This window comes from Galleria mellonella, unplaced genomic scaffold, assembly GCF_026898425.1.
Source record: "Galleria mellonella isolate WM207_F2 unplaced genomic scaffold, CSIRO_AGI_GalMel_v1 utg143, whole genome shotgun sequence".
Classification (NCBI taxonomy): Eukaryota; Metazoa; Arthropoda; class Insecta; order Lepidoptera; family Pyralidae; genus Galleria; species Galleria mellonella.
The window spans coordinates 1,410,645-1,430,368 of NW_026441997.1; the positions used below are offsets into that span (position 1 = coordinate 1,410,645).

Genomic DNA, 19,724 nt, shown 5'->3' on the forward strand with positions numbered 1-19,724 from the left:
AAATTAATATCTATATATTAATAATTTTTTTTCTCTTTTTTTTTTATTTATTCCATATATTTTTTTATTTCATATTTTACAATCTCTGTGTGGTTGTTAAGAGTGTACGTATAACCACGTCGTAATTATCTGTCAAATAAATAAAAACCAATTAAACATTTTTCGATTTTAAAAAACAACTTAATAATTTTCAATGTTTTTGATAGATTATTTAAAAAATGTCCTGACAGCAAACTAAAACGTCAAATATGTTGTATATAATTCTACCACAAGAAAATTTGCACCAACTTACTTCACTTTCAACCATCAAAATCCAAATTTTCAGGTATTGTTAACGCTTTAATTTGATATCAGAATACTTTTTAAATAATCAATCAGAAACATTGAAAATTATTACATTTTTTTTTATTTTAATTGACAGATAATTGAAACATTACCACACTTCGTCAAGCTAATGTTACGGACACATTTAAAAAGTGTAAGTTATTATTGAAATAATTTAAATATATACAAGTATCAATTGTATTAGATTTAAATTGTAAATCTGCCAGTAAACTTCAACAATAAATGTGATTTTTTTTCTTACCTATTTTAATTTTAATAATGTAGAGACTTGTATATTTCTACATATATGACATATTAATAGGGCGTAATAAATACATAGTTGCAAGTACTAACACTGTAAATTTAAATTTCTAATAACCTAGAAACATCATTATACTCTATTATTAATACAATAAAGAAGTATCAGTAATAAAAATTTGACGACTAGTAGAAAACAATGTTTAGTACAAAAGCTGTCTATTATATTGCCTATTGAGTTTATAAATAAGTTTGTTAGTCGCAAATTGTTATATATCACCAAATTAACATTAAATTAAATAGTAGATACTAAGGTCAATATCACGAAGTCATGTGATTTCATTCATAATTGTAAACACATAATGCCCTCTAGGATTTATTTTGATCACGAAAACACATTTTCTACAGTGTGAAACTCTGTCTACGATGTCACTAACAAAAGTAAAGTCACTTGAATAGATGTCGCTGAAGGCTTTCTGGAAGCAAACATCCCGTAAAAGATATTTTCTATTTCAACAATATACGTGTTTCACAACCACTGTAATAGATGGCGCGCCTGGACTTTGCAGATGCTACGAATCAAGTGCTACGAAATAGGAAGCAACATACATTAAGTCCTTGCTGTATTATAACACTGGATAGACAATAAATACTATTATAATATCAACAGTTTTCGAATCTACAAAAATACAGTTAAAGAAAAAATATTTTTATCACAAACACCCTTTAATCTAAATGTATGTATTTATGCATAAGACGAACTTTACATAGAAGACAGAATTATATACTTGTAGGAAGATCCAGCAATATCCAGCAATCCAGAGTACTCGTAAGAACACATAGGACCTTTTTGAATTTACTTAAAAAGTCTCTCATTATAGAATAATAAAAGTTGTATTACAAGAAAATCCATGTAACACTTCAAATGGTGGAAATAAGTATTTAAATATTTTTCTTTTAATGGGATCTATTTTATGAATTAATAACGGTATATATAGTAATCACCTAAAAGATATCAACATGTAAATAAGTGAAAGTACCTACTTATAAATAAACTCCGTTGGTTGTTGTATAAAATATTTAAATTAAATATATATTCGAGTCACGTAACCTTGTTTCCCAAAACTCGTTGTTGAAATCCAAATGTTATGAAAACTAATCATTTACGCACCCGCGCAACTTGCGTACATACGCGTATTACAATAATATTATATTAAGCTAACCAAATAAAATTTTTTTTTTGTTTAATAAGAGACGGGAATTAACGCGGTCACTTATGGTAAACCATTGCAGTGTGGTCTCGGCGTTGGATAGGCCACTCCTTCCTTTTCGGTGGATGTGGTAAGAGGCGACTAAAGGAGCTTAATGGTAAAGGGATAGGTAACAGCGTTCCGGTTAAAATATCACCAAAGCGCTAACTACGGTTGCCAACTCGCTTGTCAAGCATGGCAACTACTGGCAAAACATTCTTCTTCATTTACGTTTGTTTACTTACACTTTTTAATTATCAATGTTTACCTAAATAATTGCGTTAATTCCTGTCTCTAAGACAAAAAAAAAAACATGTAACGCGAAAGTCTACAAGAAAAGTAAAAAAAAAAATTGTTATTTTATACAATCTAAACATATTATTTAAAACCAAGAGATTCATTATTATACATTTTGTCTATCAAACAAACGAAACGATAATCAAACTACTCCTACAACTAATTAAAAATCACCTCCATGTAGATTTGTGGTGACGAAGTAAAAATAGAATGTGGCACAAAGTACTAGCGAAAGTAAATTTGTAAGCTATAAAAATTATATATAGGTGACCTACATGGTTTTTAAATCTGATTTGAATATTTTCTAATATTGCGCTACAATACAATGGAGTTTTGAATTGTGAAATGTATTTTATTAGTTTCACCGTCCATCTAAACGAGATGGCTAGACGAGTGGAATCAATGGAAAATTGGACTTTTAAAACTTATCGCGTTTGACTATTATATACAAAAGTAGTCTCTCAGAAAAATCGAGAAACGTTTAGGTAGGTACTATTACAGTTAGAGGAACAGCGAGGTTATTCTATCAATAATTATTATATTATTTGTATTTACGCTAGTAAAGTCTAAGGTTGTCTAGGAGCTTGAATATTGTTTTTTTTTTTATTATGAATTTCGTCACATAATAAGAAAATCCAATGAAATAGATCATATCTAGAAAACGTATCAATGTTATACATATACCAGATTTTGAGTTTGACCTTCAGGAACACAACTGTGAACGTATTTAATTTAATACATTAGTTTGTGCACGATGTTAGAACAAACAGCTTAATATTCTAAAAACTCATGATAAAAAATTTTTAAACATATATTTTGTATTTATAAAAAATTGCCATATTTAAAACGAATTGAAGCAATTTACATGTGGAACATAAAATTGAAGTGCTTATTTGTATTCGAAAACATTTTGGCACGCTTTTATGTGCCCGACGTGATAGGTGGATAGATCGACGGATATAAATATTTGCTATATATTATTGTCTTTTTGTATGTTATTTATTAGTAAAATATTTATATTTATAAAAAGGCCAAATAAGGCGAGAATACCTAATTTTGTAACAATTAATTCAGTCAGGTGAGACAAATAAACTTACTTTTACAATTATAATACAAATAAGAATGTAAAAGCTGATTTTAGCTAAGTTAGTATAAGCTTATTATTAGTAGAAATATAATTCTTATACAATGCCACGTTATAATAAACAAACTAATATGTATGTACACATCTCACGTAGCATTTATGTTGCTCTTTGTAAAATATAAATAAATTTACTATCCTTGTTTGCAAGCTTAGTCTTAGTATTATAGTACATACATACATACATACATATCAGTCACGCCTGTCTCCCATTAGGGTAGGCAGAAACAATGGAACGCCAAATGTTTCGATTCAAACAAACCTCAGTATACCAGTATTATAGTTTCATTTTATTATATAGACTTTTTTAGTTAGTTATATTTAATTGCTAATAAAAAACAATGTCCCTTCAATTAATATTATAAATATTAAAGTAAGTGGAGTTTGATATTTGTTACTAAATCTAGCTTTAACAACTCAAATAAAATTTAATATACAGACAGCCTATTATCTTAGATTAATACACAGGGTATTTTTTTTTACAAATATTTTTTACTTCTTTTTAATTTGACTATTATTTTTTATAAATTGAGAGTTCCTTTTAGATGAATTTATTACTTATATAAATGTAGACTGCATTATTGAAGATAAAATTATATATATAATAGTATTCATATTATAATATTTATTTAAAGTTAACAGTCGTATATATTTCTAATTCTAATATTTTGTCGATTATTACAGATATTCTATATTCTAACAAATACAAAAAATATTTCTGAAGAAAAGTTTTACATGAACAGTATTATTCCACTCCTTCCTCATACAAGGAAACTCATATGTCGATGAAAAGAACTTGTTGTTATTGTATTGATTGTGTTACGAACAACAGCGTTGCGGAATTTTTGTAAGAACATTGTCACTTTCACTTTTATTGTAAGTAGATATAAATCTAAATCCTATAAATATAATCTAAATCCTTAGGTATAAATACTTACTTATATTTTCCTTTAATATCGTAAATATAAAAGAAAGATGTTTCAGTAACTCATTATTACTTAATTGTGCTCTTTATATATGACAAATAGATTGAAAGCAATTTATGAAAATGACCATACTTTGCAGTAAATCGAGTGTATGAATTTTGTTTAAAGAAATATGATTTTACAAATTTCTTAAATATAGATAAATATACCGTACTAAATGTAGAAAAAAATACATATGTATATATACAAATGTACGTACTACTCGATTCCTCTTCGTAAGTGGAAAACTCGTTTGGATGCTTTATGATGTTTCCACACGCAGCGTTTTATAAAACAGACATAATAACATACATTATTGAATTGAATAACAACAAATGTACTAATATTCTAAAATTATTAATCTCCGAGTTTAATTTCTGAATTTATTGGTATACTTACTCAAACCATATATACACATAGTAAATGGCATAAGAGGAACTTGGAGTATGGTTGATAAGAAACGGGAATTAACGCGATCGTTTAGGTAAACTATGATAATTTACCTGAATTTTCTTGACGTTTCGCTTAAGTTACACCTTCAAGTTAATTCCTGTTTCTTAGTTTATAACTCCATAAAACATGTAACATGAACATGAAGTATTTTCTATTCCAGTCAATGAATGCAATATCTAGTAAGTATGTCATAAATATTATTTATTGCTTTTCTTATAAACTCATGTCATTTTCCATTACATCTCTTAAGTGGTTTGCGAAGAGCAGAAACAATGTACCTATTCAGTTTTTTGCACAGTCGATTGTAAAACACAAAATTTATCAAACATGCCACTATGGATGAAGAAGTCATGAATAAAAAGCTCTAGCAAGCAGCTTCGGTTCGTTCTTAGTCGATTTTTACTCTTCTAGGTTCGGTATTTAACCATCTTAAAATAAATATTTATTTTCCATATTGATAATATAATATTAGTGTAATTTTACTAGGAATATCAAGTAAAACTGGTATGAATATTATACTAAAATATAAAATAAGTAGGTATTTATCACTAGATATATTACCAACACAACACCATCTAGTTCCAAACGAAGAAAAGTCTGTACTATGGTAACTAAACAACTAATTGTCATAATTAGGTTCTTTTTAAATAATAGTCTACAGATATAGAAAACACACAGACCGATATGAACCAACATATTTATACATGAATACAAAAGTAGGCATTGTCCAGGGATCGATTAGTAGAAATATTTGAATGTTTGTTATTCGGTCACGATTAAAAGGCCGTAGGGTTTAAATGAAATTGGTACACAGATGTTCCATTTCCTGCATTAATATACAGAATGCGTTTTATTTCACATCACCCAGTTATAAATATATCTATTATAAAATAAAAGTTTCAATAAAAGTATTAGCAACTAAAATATATCTATAGATATATTTGGTTACTATTTGTCAAAATAAAACATATTAATAAAGAATTTACTACAGGAATAATTGTGCGGTTTTCATTTCGTATATTTTTGTCAAAATTTTTCCTAATGTAATATTTACTCATGGAAACTGTACGTAGGATAAAGTGAATATGCTCATATTAGATTCTTCTGAAGATTTATTTGCAAATATATATTTTCATCACAATATGATGTCAGTGAGAAGGGAGTTTATTCATACAGATACCATGAGGTAGGATTACTCGCGGGAAACTGCTAACGTTATTGATGCTGATCCATTACGTGCGTGAAATTGAATCACAAGTTGGGCCGCAAGTTTTTGTGGAAAAAATATTTTATTTTTGCCTTTGATGAAAGTATTTTAACAAAATCGTTTGGGATTGGCCGTATTTATCATGATATATTTTGCTGCATATTTATTATATAAAATATTATATTTACCAGAGGGAGAGTTTGTACAAAAGTCGATTGCTTGGGTACCTCTGTCCGATTCGTGTTCCTACCGTGAAGCATTTGTGTTTGCATGGCTGTTTCGGTTTGAAGGATGGGATATGGCGTGAATTTTCAGGGTACAGAGGAATAACACCTGAGTCCTCAGGAATGGCAACACATGGGGGGGGGGGGGGGGGGGTATCATGGGCGAAACAGTATACTCTGTTATGTCCATGCTACTGCTCATGTCTATAGGCGACGGTTACCACTTTCCATCAGGTGGGCCGTTAGTTTGTTTGCCATTCTAAGTTGTATAAAAAAAATAACTATATTAAGATATAACATACTAATATAACATATTATTATGTAATTATTGTTAAATTCGATGAAGAAGTTAATAAATATTAAAGTATGAGTTTATTACTCGTTCACACATAAATATCTGGAGCACAAAATTTCGATAAAGTATGGTAAAATTTAGTACAAAACCATGCATCAGATTTGTGCAAAAATCTGTAGTATGAATTGAAAATCTTGTTTACTAAACAAGTAGCTAAAAATTGCTATTTAAAGTTTATATAAATAAATGAATTTATCTCCTTAATTGTGATTGTAACAAAATATAATTCCATCGCCTTTGGCTATAAAAAGTCTGTCATAGCTTATACAGCATTATGACACTGGAGCGAGATACTGATCGACCTACAAAATTTACGTTCACCTATCGGCTAAATCAGCAAGAAAGAGACCCGTTTCTTTTGGAAACAGGTATAACACAAACTGCCTCGAGATGGAACGTTACGATCCTTCCAAACGATCCCGCGGGCTATTACTTTAAAATATTGCCAATAGACGTGGGAACTCTTCGGGACTACGCCAAAATCAGACATCGAGCGTCAATTCAGGGGCCTATTAATGGAAAATACACTAATGAAGGTCTGTAGTCAATGGTAATCAAATTTTAGTATTTATATTTTAGTAAACACGTTTATTGTTTTAAATTCCTGAAAGTATGTCCTGAAAGTAAAATGAAGCATGTCCTGATCTACGGCCATTGCAATTAAAGAATGCATAAAAATGTTGAAATGGTATGACTAAAGTTTAATTACTACATTGATTACTTTTTATCTAATGCGAGTAAGAATTAATAGAATTTGTATCTATAATAGAAAATTGTTAGCATTATTCTTCCTATTTTTTTCGTTTTTATGTTTAAATTCTTTATTCATCATCATCATCATATCAGCCTTTAATTGTCTACTGCTGAACATAGCCTCTCTCTTGGGGGGTTTTTCCAGTCGTTGCCATGCTTGACAGGTGGATTGGCAACCACAGTTAGGCTTTAGAGATGTTTTAAAAGGGACGCTGTTGCCATTCTCTCGCCCTCATTATTATTTCCGAGGGTGTCCCTTACGACACGAAAGGAAGGAGTGGCCTGTTCTAAGCCGGGACCACAAGTAAAATTCTTAATTATTATATATTTATTTATTTTTAATAGATGACTAAATACAATTGAGAAATACTAAATTAACTTCTCCGTATATGCAATGTATTAACTACATTACATTAAATGTAATATAGCAAATAGTTACGTAGGTAGAATATTATTTAAATGTTATGCTACATGACTAGAGCGCTATTGTCACAGTGTTGTTACTCGTGTTTATTCTACCTATTGTGTTTTCCCTTCAAATGAGAACACGGACGGAGACACGAGTATGCATTCAAAGTTGTCAGTTGTGAATACTCGTGTAGGACGCCTCTAGGCATGGTAATTAGGTCAAACTCGAAAGTAAGGAACACAAATGTGTACATCTGTATTATTTAAATTAGGAATTTTATCAGAATTAATTATGCAAAACTTGCAAGTAAACAAATTAAACAAATAATTAATATGATGTTTAAAGTAATTAATGATCAACAATATTGATTATAATTTAAGAATGTATTCCACAAACTAACCGACTCTAATGTTGTCAAAATATTTTTTTCTGATTTCTAAATTAACTACTGTACCGAATTTTATAAAATTGCTATTTCTACTAAAAAAAAAAAAAACTAAAAAACCGGTCAAGTGCAAGCTAAACTCACATGGAGAGGGTTCCGTATGTTGATTGTCTACATACCATAAGTTGCTTTAAATCTGACCCAAATTTTGTTTGTAGTAACTAAAAAAGTAAGTATGCAGTTGTAACGTTACCGCTGCAATTAAAATTTATATGAGATTCACAAGTATTGAGAAATTTTCTATATTACTTTAAATACCATAGACTTCTCATAGGTTTACTATAATCTATAGCTATATAACTATTTTCTGTATTTATTCAAAATTTTAGATCAAGTACTTTAGGAGATAGACTTAGAGACTTATAAAGACTTCCCTTGAAGTATGGTATATTTTTGTTTATATTCTTAAATAACTTTGAAACTATTTATCTTAAAATTAGAAAATAAAATATTATATATTTGGAATTATCATAAAAGGCATAAACAACTTATATTTTATATATCAATATAGTTTGCAAAATATTTTTTTTTATTTTCTCTGGGTCCAACTTACATATATATGTGCTAAATATTAACTCAATCGATGTAATATTTTTGGAATAAATTGACTATGACACACGGGCGGACAGAAAAACACGCGAGTGATCCTGCAAGGGCAACGTTTCTTCTTTTTGAAATACGAAACCCTAAAAATACCTATTTTCAATATTCATCTGAACCTCTATCGTATATTTTGAGCGAATTTTCGAAATTAGTTCAGAATAAAAAAGAAATTGAGTGAGTACGTGTCTTTTTTTAAGTCGCTTTAACGTGAAAGTCATATTTAAATTTTATTTATTTATCTATTATGCCTATTCAAATTTATTCATTTACTAATACCGATATATTCAATACAAATTACATTCATAGAAACAATTTAATATAACATAAGAGAATTATGTTCAATACACTTATAATCAGTGCTAAATTTATTTTTGTTGATTATTATTAGGTACGTACTCATGTACGAGTATATTGTATAAGATTAAACTATATGAGACAGATTTTTAAATACATCTATAGTTCTTGTTTATGCGATAGAATTATTACAAGTAATAATAATAACAACCAAAAATAAAGTATATTTCTGGTGGCACGTTTCAATAAAAGCAATCACACTGAAGCGTTTTCATAACAAAGAATGGGCTCTTTGCGTCGCTTCCAAGTAGGACCGAGAGTGGATTGCTCTCTGTAGACCCAAGTTTGAAAACACTAATTCTTGGAACTGAGCTCGGTTACCCACTTCAAATAATTAATTACCCGACGAATGTCCATCGTAGATCTTAAATATTGGCCAAGTTTAACAGCCTAATGGAGTTTTGCACTTTTCATCGTCATTTGATTCCTTTAATTAAGAGATTAAAGGGCCCTTTGATATAAAGGTGAATTAGCAAGTGAAGCTCGTTCTTACTTAAAATCAATCAATACTTTAAGAAATAGAATGGGTTTGTTTCTTTATTCATGGTGTCTTAAAGTCACAATCATCTTGAAGTTTCACAAATATGTAGTATTTGTAAGAAGTAAGACAGTGCTAGTTATAGATAAATTATTTTAAAACTAGTAGAGATTTAATTCTAAATTCTGAATTCTGGCTAAATTTAGCCAAGTCGAGTGTTTAAATGTCTTTAGAATTAAAAGTATTAAGTAACTATAAGCGACAGAGAAAACCAGGAATGAAAATTTGAAATATATGTACGAGGTTTGTCCGGAGAGTACGTATAAAAGTTTTTTAAAAATTTTATTTTACAATTATTCAGGTAAATCAATTTTATCCCCTTCAAAGTACTCCCCCTGTGACATAATGCACTTGTGCCAACGCCGTTTCCACTGTGAGAAGGCTCCTTGAAAGTCCTCTGGTTGTAGGTTTCTCAGCTGCCCCGTCGCTTTATGTCCCCCAAATGCCGCCCCCGAAGTACCAATTTGGTTTTTGGGAACAAGAAGAAGTCACACGGGGCCAAATCCGGCGAATAGGGGGGGTGTTCGGTCACCGTAATGGAATTTTTACTCAAAAACTCACGGACAACAAGAGAGGTGTGGGCAATTGTCGTGGTGAAGAATACGCCCCTCTCGCGCCAATTCTGGACGAACTCGTTTCTGAGCAATCGACGTAGAATTTTCCATCAACTGTCTGGCCTGGAGGGACGAATTCTTGATGGACAATCCCCCGAACATCGAAAAAAACAATCAACATTGTCTTCGGCCCTCTCTGAATCTTTTTAGCCACTTGTGGACGGTTGGTTCCTTCACAGCATCATCCCCATAAACTGTTCTGAGCTCGGCAAAAATTTCACGGCCATTCTTGCCGAGTTTCGAGAGAAACTTGATTACGACGCGCTGCTCTTCAACGGAAGCGGGCTCCATGCCGACGGGGTTTCGTTAAGAGGTAACTTCACAGATGGCGTGACAAGCCAGTACGCACCGCACGGCGGTCAGACCAGAACTGAAGCATTGTTAGGGATATAAGGAAGGGGTCCTGCGCTTACCTGGCCTCCCCAATCCGGACATATGTATATTAATAGAAGGAACTTAGAAGACTAGGGCCATGAAGGAAGGCCCTAAGAGAAAGACAGAAAAGAAACAATAGAGTTGCGGGTCAATTTATAATTTGGTAAATGATGGTATAAAAACTATAAATAATATATGTACTCCACACTTACCTTAATACTACTACCAGAAACTATATATTTTGTTCTGAATCTCTGTTACTACTGTGATAGTGATTATGCTTCTGACTATCTGATATGGAATTGCAATTATGAGTACAATAATTTATCTGTAAATTTCTATGCTGAATTAAAATAAAAAACATCTTGTGTTAATTTGGGTATTATGTGTGTTCTATTTGTAGACCTAATTTAATTCAAAATGATATAAAACAGTCAGAGATAAACAGTGATAAAATAATAAACATCTAAATATCTTTACATGCAGATTTTCATATTTGGGTAAATTACAAGATCATTCATATAATAGATTCTTTTATTTTTGTGATTTAATTATGATTTCTTTATTAATTAAATGTTTTTATTTTTATTTAATACATACAAGTACAAAAATACCTACTGCAGCCTAACAGCCAACATTAATAAGGCTATTCAAATAAATGGAGTAGGCATTTATGCCTTTATATGCTTTGTCTTTTATACTGCATGGCTACGTGTACTGAATTCAACCAATATGTATTAGGTATATTATTTATTATGTAATTTAATGTAACAGCATATAAGTATTGCCTTACGATAATACTTATTAAAAATAAATAAACATTTTTAATAAGTTCTAGTAATTATTCCTATAAGTAAGTAGTTTCCCTATTATTCTCTCGGAAACCTATTTTTTTTTCCTTTTCATCTGTATCTTCGCCAATTCAGAACCCATTTTATAGTTTTTTTTTTTTTTTATATAATCAATTTCATTTAATCTCGTATTATTTCCATATAAATCCTGATACAATTGAAGCTGGTATTCTTAAGTAGCATCTCTTATTATAGTTTATACTGTAAATACACTTAGAGGTATTTTTTTAAACTCAATTCGCTTGTATCGTTTTTGTACTATTACATAACACGATTACAAACTAATATTCTGAACTGATGATGATAAATTATTGTTGCTTTCAATATAATTTACTCCCATATCAGTCTAACCTAATATTATCACGATTGAGTTGAGATCGAGATTGGCTTTTTTGCAAGGCAAAATATTAAATTATTTTTTCTTTCTCTCTAATATTTTTTTGGATACATATATATTGTTCATAGGAGTAGTTATGTTGCAAACATTTTTAAATTAGATATTTTATGCCTGAGCCTAGGCGCCTATAGGAAATTTTAAGTATTATAGTTTAATATATTTGATTAAAAATCAAGGAAAAAATCTAAATATAATATTATAATCTTTACAGTCTAAACAAACTTGGAAGATGAAAGCACTTTGAGAGTTTACGACAAAATGTTCAAACACAAAATATTATCTTATTGGATATTTAAATTTATCCGTAGGTAGTGAGCGAGCTTTAATGATTTGTAACCTACCTTTTATGATTTCAATTCTTTATAATTTAGGGAATAAAAATAAAGTAAATGCTGAAAGATTAATGAAAAGTAATTTAGAGATTCATTTTTTACTTCTTTTATACGTGTTTTTATTTAATCCTTATTAATATCATAAATGTGAAAATGAACTTGTTCATTCATAATCAATCAATGATTGTAAAATTTGGTATATACGTTCTATATGGTATAGAGAAGAACATAGACAAATTTTTTATTCCTGTCGATGAACAATAACGTGAACAAAGTCGCGAATAAAAGCTAGTAGATACTAATTTTTTTGGGTACACAAACCTCTTTTTCCATTGTAAATATTATTTTATTTCATTAGGCATTAGGTGTCATTTTAAGTTTTCTTTCTCTTACATGGAAATATTGTATCTCATTCTCATTGTGTTCCTTTTAACGTCATTATGATTTTTTTAAAGTATTTTATGGAATTTTAATCACAAATAATATTTAGATAGGTTAGACTAATACCTATAGGTACATAGATAAGGCTCAACGCTTTCATGAAAACATCATAAAACGGGACTCACTGAACAGGAATAACGGCCGAAACCTAATGATCGTGCAAAAGAATTTCCATCAAAGACCGTCCGTAACTAAATGAAGTAATAAAAAGGCATATTACAGGATAGACGATTATATCAATGATAAAAATGTATGGTTAAATTAATATTAAATAAATTATATATTAAACTATAATACATTTATGTTATGATTGTAGTAACTGCTTTTCAACAAATATCTTTAAAAACCTGCATTTTGATAGTGAACTTATTTATATTATGAATATTATTATATTAATTATTCAGACTGTAAATGTCAATTCAAATCTTGTAATACATGAGTATTTTGATAATCACGTAGGTAGTGTATTGGCGTAATTTGTACTCATGATTTATTCAAGTCACTTGAAGCTAGTTGTGCTCACTATAACGTTCTAACTGGTGCCGTCGTAGTGTGTCGGGTCGTTGAGTTTCCAAAAATATGGTTAAGAGTGCAATGGTGGCTGGCTCATCAGTCATACTCGTAAACAGATGCTGCGAATCTTGAATTGAATCTTTGAATGCGAATTTCTTGCGAAGTGTTCTCTGCCTCTAGTAAACATTCTAACCCCAGCAATAGAACCATAAAAAACAATTGACGATTTAAAAAAACTTGTAAACAAGTATTTTAAATAAAGATTATTTTCATTCTATTCTGAAGATTCATGAAATTCCTAAGCTATAGGTATCTAGAATTATCTATTATATAAATAACAATTTTAATGAAAAATTAATATGCGGTCATTAAATTTTGGTTTCGAATAAAAAATTATAAAAAGTAACTTTGGTTTTTAGTCATTCCTAATTTATTTCAATCAATAATTTATATGGTATTACGTAAGTAACCATGTTCAATCACTAGCTATACAAACAGTATACAAAGGAATAAAGTAGGATAAAGTTATGCATTGATAATTGAAATTGTAGATTATATCCGTATAGTTCTACGATTACGAGTTCTACCAGTAGAACCGAAGAAACTGAAAAATCCGACCTGGGAATTAAATTCCTTAGCTATTCGAATAAGAAACGAAGAAGAAAAATTTACTTTATGTTTTGATTCGTAGCTTTTATTGGATAAAGGGGAACTACAGTTGTTCTTTCCTTACATTATATGTACTACTTATATTGTCTGTCTGATGAAAATTTGGAAGGTTGCCCTTTCAGAAGCGATCGATGGCGACGCGGTACGCACTGCTCCATTCATCATCCAACCCGAACCTTACGTATAGACATTAATTTGTAACTCTAACCTGACCGCCTTCACTGTTCATCGCATGGCTTCTATTGACGTGATATAGATAGTTATATTTACAGGTTTATACATGTACAACGGCCTGTCATTGCCGTGTCATTCACCTTTACCAACTTATATTTTATTTATGTCCATGACGATAATCATTATTGTTAAATAAGTAGTTAATATCGACAAGTAATTAGATAAATTACTATAACTACAATATGTTACAATTATTTCATACTATTCTTTAATAATATAAATGTGAAAGTTTGTAAAGAAGTCGGAAATTTATTATCCAATATGAATTTGAAAATTTTGGTAACTACAATGAAGCAAAATTTTCTTTATAAATAACGAACAACAAAGATGCTAAAGTATATATAAGGCTGTTTATATGTATGATATCAGAATCTATATATTTTAGAAATACATTTGATTGCAATTTAATTTTATTAAATTCGCTATTTAAAACAACGAACAAGTTCATTATTATTTTTAAAAATATATATATATATATATATATATATATATATATATATATATATATATATATATATATATATATATATATATATATAATGCTTAATAATATTTTATTAGCTATACCTAACTTTTGTACTTTTAATGAACAAGAAGATCCAGTACAGTATTGAACAAGCACAAAATGCGTAAATGAAGCTGAGTAGTCTACTCTGCAATTGTTCTCTAAAAATAGCGACTCGTGTTCGCTTAGTGCGCTTCTATGTATATCTTTTCCATTCTCCTGTACGGCGTTGAAGCGTAGACTCTTAAGCAAATAATGTGTAAGAGAATACAAGCATTCGAGATATGGGTTTATAGGAAAATGTTAAAGATAGCATGGAGGGATAAGGTGCGTAAAGAGACTGTTTTGCAGAGAATACACAAAAAGGCAAAAATAATAAACGTTATAAAACGCCTTCTATTACTGTATTTAGGACACATAATGCAGAATAGAAGATATAGTCTTCGACAGCTTATAATAGAAGGAAAGAGCCAAGGTTGCCGTAGATCGGGGAGACGCCGAAAATCCTAGTTTCAAATTCTAAGACCCACTGTCTTCGGTATGAGCTACAGACGCCTTTTCAGGATGGCGGTGAATAGGGTCAAGATCGTCATGACGATCGCCAACCTCCGATAAGAGATGACACCTTAAGAAGAAACCTACCTTTTACGTTGTTTTTACTTGTCTTTTACTTATCCATGGTACTGCACATGTCTATAGACGACAGTTACCACTTCCCATCAGGTGGGCCGTCAGCTTGTTTGCCATTCTAAGTTGTATAAAAAATGTTATATAATATACCTGTATATACCTACTAATTATTTCCAATAATGGACGTATAGTCCCGGCATTGAAAAAACCACTCCTTCCTTTCCCGTGAGTATCGTAAGAAGCGACCAAGGAAGGGCGAGGGATGGGCAGTAGAGTCTTTCTTAAAATATCTCTAAAGCCTAACTGCGGTTGCCAATCATGGCAACTACTGGCAAAACTCCCCAATGGGGGGGCTTATGTTCAACAGTGGATAGTTAAAATCTGTTATGATGATACCTACTAATTAGAGCTACCTATTACCTATTAGATGAGTTTTACTTTTTACAGTTTATATTGGCTTCATAACGTTTTCGGTGTTTTTAGGTTATATTACTTCCAAAAATGAAATTAAAGAAATAAAGTCGAACAATCGCGTGACGTTGGGTGTTAGTACCTACACACAAGTTGGGGGTTAATGTGCGTGTCTGTAAGTATCCTAAATATATGACCCTATCATGTATGGATATAAAACTTGTAATTTGTATTCGTTAACATAATTACAAGTAATATATTGTTAATAACGTTAATTATTAATAATTATATATATTTAAATAATTTCTTTAATCTAAAATTATACTATAAAATTAGTGTGTAATCAATGCTAGATATTTTCTATTAGAATTATAACATTTATTAGATTCCTTTTTACCTAATTATTTTCATGAATGCGTAGAACCCAAGGTTGTATCAAAGATCTCTGTCCGTTTGAAACTAATAAAAAAATGAGAAAATGTATATACAATGATGTTATCTTTACATTGAACAGGTATTTACCTGTTTAAGTCATATGAATGGCTTTCTTGGAACATTTTATAGTAACCATGGGAATTTAATTTATAATTACTTAAAAGCGAATTCCGTGGCATCGCCTACGACATTTCTATTTTCCTATTGCCGTAAGTATTAATAGAAACCTTTGTTATTACACCTTGTAGCTATAAGCACTTACAGGTATATAGTATTAAGAACTAGATTTCAAAGTATAATATAATGAGTAACCACGTAAAAAATGTCTGTCCTTTAAAATATCAATCGGCATTTCAGAAAAGCATAGTGCAAATTATTAAAATAATAAATATTAATCATTATTATAATTATATCTAATACGCAGAAGGTGTGATGTATCGTAGACTTATATTTAGTACATACATAAATCCTAAACAGTGACTAATAAACCGTAAACTAGATTACTTCCCCTTAGTAACCCCTGGGACTAGTCGAAGGGCTGACGATAACCACCTACCTTAACTATACGTGTATATTATACATAGATGTCTACATACAGACAAGTAAGTATATTTGGAAGAACAAGAACAATAAGGGTGACGTCGGGTTCCCTACAATCTGAATATAAATCTCATTCATTCAAATACGAAAAGGAAATGTCGCCAGTCCTGACAGCGTTTATTTTAAAAATAGGGGTTTGTTTAAGGACAGATTTAGGGAAGGAATAATAAGTTGGAATATTTGAAGCGAAAGTGAGTAAGTAGTATGAGCAAAAGGATATCACAAAATAAAAACCACTGTTTCATATCAAAAACCGAAATTAAAACTTTTTTAAGAACAATTTAGTTACACGGTTAAATATATAACTATACATATACCTAGGCCTTATATCTGATTATTTATAAATTAATAATTTTCTTAGCTAAACAAAATATCTTGTACGTTAGGAAATTTCTTCTAAATAAAAAATACATACCTACTCTATTTCAGTTAGAAGAATAACCTATCTGTGAATTAGTGTTGATTAATGGATCCTTTTAAATCATAGAGCATAAAGTTATTATTACTAGAGAATATTCGGTCGAATACTTATTTATTTGGTAGTAATTTTTCCTTTGATGTATATCAAAGCTAGATTTGGTAAAGCGGTTCTTACTAGCCAGTACGTTTTATCTAATTATAAGACAGTTATAGTGTTCAAGGAACATCAAAAATGGTAAAACAATATAATTAACCTACATTACTTTAATAATGGCTCTTATTTTCACTAAAAATAGAGATTTTTAATTTTACTTTTAAACCGACTTAAAAAAAGGAAGGCTATCTTTTTTTCAGTTATATTTTTTTTATGTTTGTTATCTAATATTCCGCCATTTAGACATATATGGAAAATTATTTTCTTATCTGAAAGAACATGGTTACAAATTTGTGTTATCTAATTTTTACAAAATCGGTATACTAGTTTAGTTTTAAAACAAAATAATTGTTTCACTAAAAGAAATCGCTTACAATGTGATAAAATTCATATGACACTAACACCGCAATAAAATACACCCTTAGAGTACACTCTATGAATTGTAAAAAGACACAACGCTGAATTGGCGTAAATATTCTGTAATACACATGTAATAAAACTTAGTTAAGACCTTTCTGTTTTGAAAATCAGCAAAATTATAACGATAATTGACTTACGAATATTAACTAAAAGAGGTCTACAAGCATGATGTATATCTTAATTTCACGAAAATAACCTTAAAGAAAAAATGGCGAACATTTATTGTTCCGATTTTCTTTCCCAAAAACATTAATGTAAACCGCCTCATTATTCTTCTACTTTTAAGATTCTTGACGTTTAAATGATGATAACAGGCTATCACTAGAAATAAATAAAGGATAAACGAAGAAGAAAATAATGAAAGTTTCTCAAATCGACATTAATTTCCAGTCCTGATATACGAGTACATAATACGCAATAGGACTGAAAAACAATATTATTATAAGAATGCCACACAAAAATAAAATAGTATATTTTGTAGCTGTGTTGTTAATGTTATCAAACTTTGTAATAATATTAGAATATTATAGTAGGGAAAAAGAACAAATTATACCTTACTCAAGATATTGAATATGTACGACCATATTATGGAAGAAAGAAGGAGGTTCGAGGTGTTTTCCATAAAATAAAAGAGTCTCTGGAGTAACTTCCTGGAAGGCAGAATTGAATTGACGTGATTTGCACGTCGCGGAATAAGTGTACTTTTTATGTATTTATATGTAAATTTTTGGTAACAACTATTACCATCATGTATGTATAACTGACACGACTAATTTAATAGCTGACAAAAATTATGATAAAAAACTGTCGTGTCACGACAAAAGATTACCTAAAAGCAATGCAATCTAAAAACGGTACTAAAGATTATCTACGAAAAACTGATTATTTTTTATGGATTTTATTTAGATTGCCATGTACTTATAAGTATTATTAATAAACATGTCTAACAAAGAATGTAAAAAATACTAAATCAGTCGGTACTCTGTCGTATCTGACTGTTAAAAAAAGCCAAGTTGGGCTTTTCTCTATCTCTTTTTTCGGCTCTCAACTTCTTTTAGGTATGCTTTAATTATACGTTCTAATCTATATAATACTCTTTGTACATTATATAATGAAATGTCTTCGCAAACTTTAATTCTACATATAATAATGGGACAATAAACAAGACAATTTTGTTAAAAGAATGAAATAGAAGTCGTGCTAACGACTTTTCCTTTTAATTGAGTGTTCTATCAGTGAAATTGGACAGCTTGACATGCCATGTTCATGTATATGAGAGCCTCAAAATTTATTGTTGTTTTAAGACACAATGTTTAATAAAAAAAATATATTCGTACTAATTTTGATTTATTTATATATAATATGTAATAGTCGATTGATGTTTCCGTGCTATTCAAAACCATGTAAAAATCTTTCTCTGTTTCTTTAATTATTATATACTTGGTAATATAATTCTCTTCCATAGACTGTGTAACACCATTTTTTTTACCACCTTTGTAAAAAATCCTATTCTAAAAGTATAGCAGTTTATAAAGTAGCTCGAGGAAATGACTGCGCCCTTTTTTACCATTTCAGTAAGGGGAAGTTCGACGATTTATTTTAACGGTATGCGGCGCCACATCGAGTCAGCAATTCCCTTGCCACATCGAGTTATCCCAATTACAAGTTGGTAGGTAGATATGTTGATTAAGTTACTACTTATTTATAGGATAAAAAAATATCGTTACTTTTAAAATTCAAGTGCTAATCAAATACTTAATTTTTATAGTTATAAGTTTTCGATAATTTTAAACATACATAATAAACTATTACTTTATGAAATGTTGTATATATCCCTATTTATTTTTCTGTTTCCTAAAATATACATACTGCTCTGTTAATAATTTGTAGAGCTTAGAAGATTTCTATCATAATGCGATCTTACAGCATCTACTGATTATATAAGTAACATATTTATTATATCCTTGCGATTTATATTGATATTTTGACAAATTCACTGTGACATGGCTACTCATGGAATTTCATACATTTTATACAAAGCTACACTGCTTTCAGTTACAATAATGTCCAAACTTCCATTTCTGTAAACACTTAAAAATGGTTACCTGAAGTGGTAAAAACACAGCCTAAATGAATTTAAAGGTCAA

The 19,724-nt window shown here is 29.8% G+C and overlaps 1 protein-coding gene across 1 annotated transcript in view; it reads right to left on the reverse strand.

The window, feature by feature from the left end:
* The window catches only part of LOC113516812 (schwannomin-interacting protein 1 homolog), a 63,426-nt gene that overhangs the window by 43,422 nt on the left and 280 nt on the right, over positions 1-19,724 (reverse strand). The gene's annotated exons all lie outside the window — the stretch shown is intronic.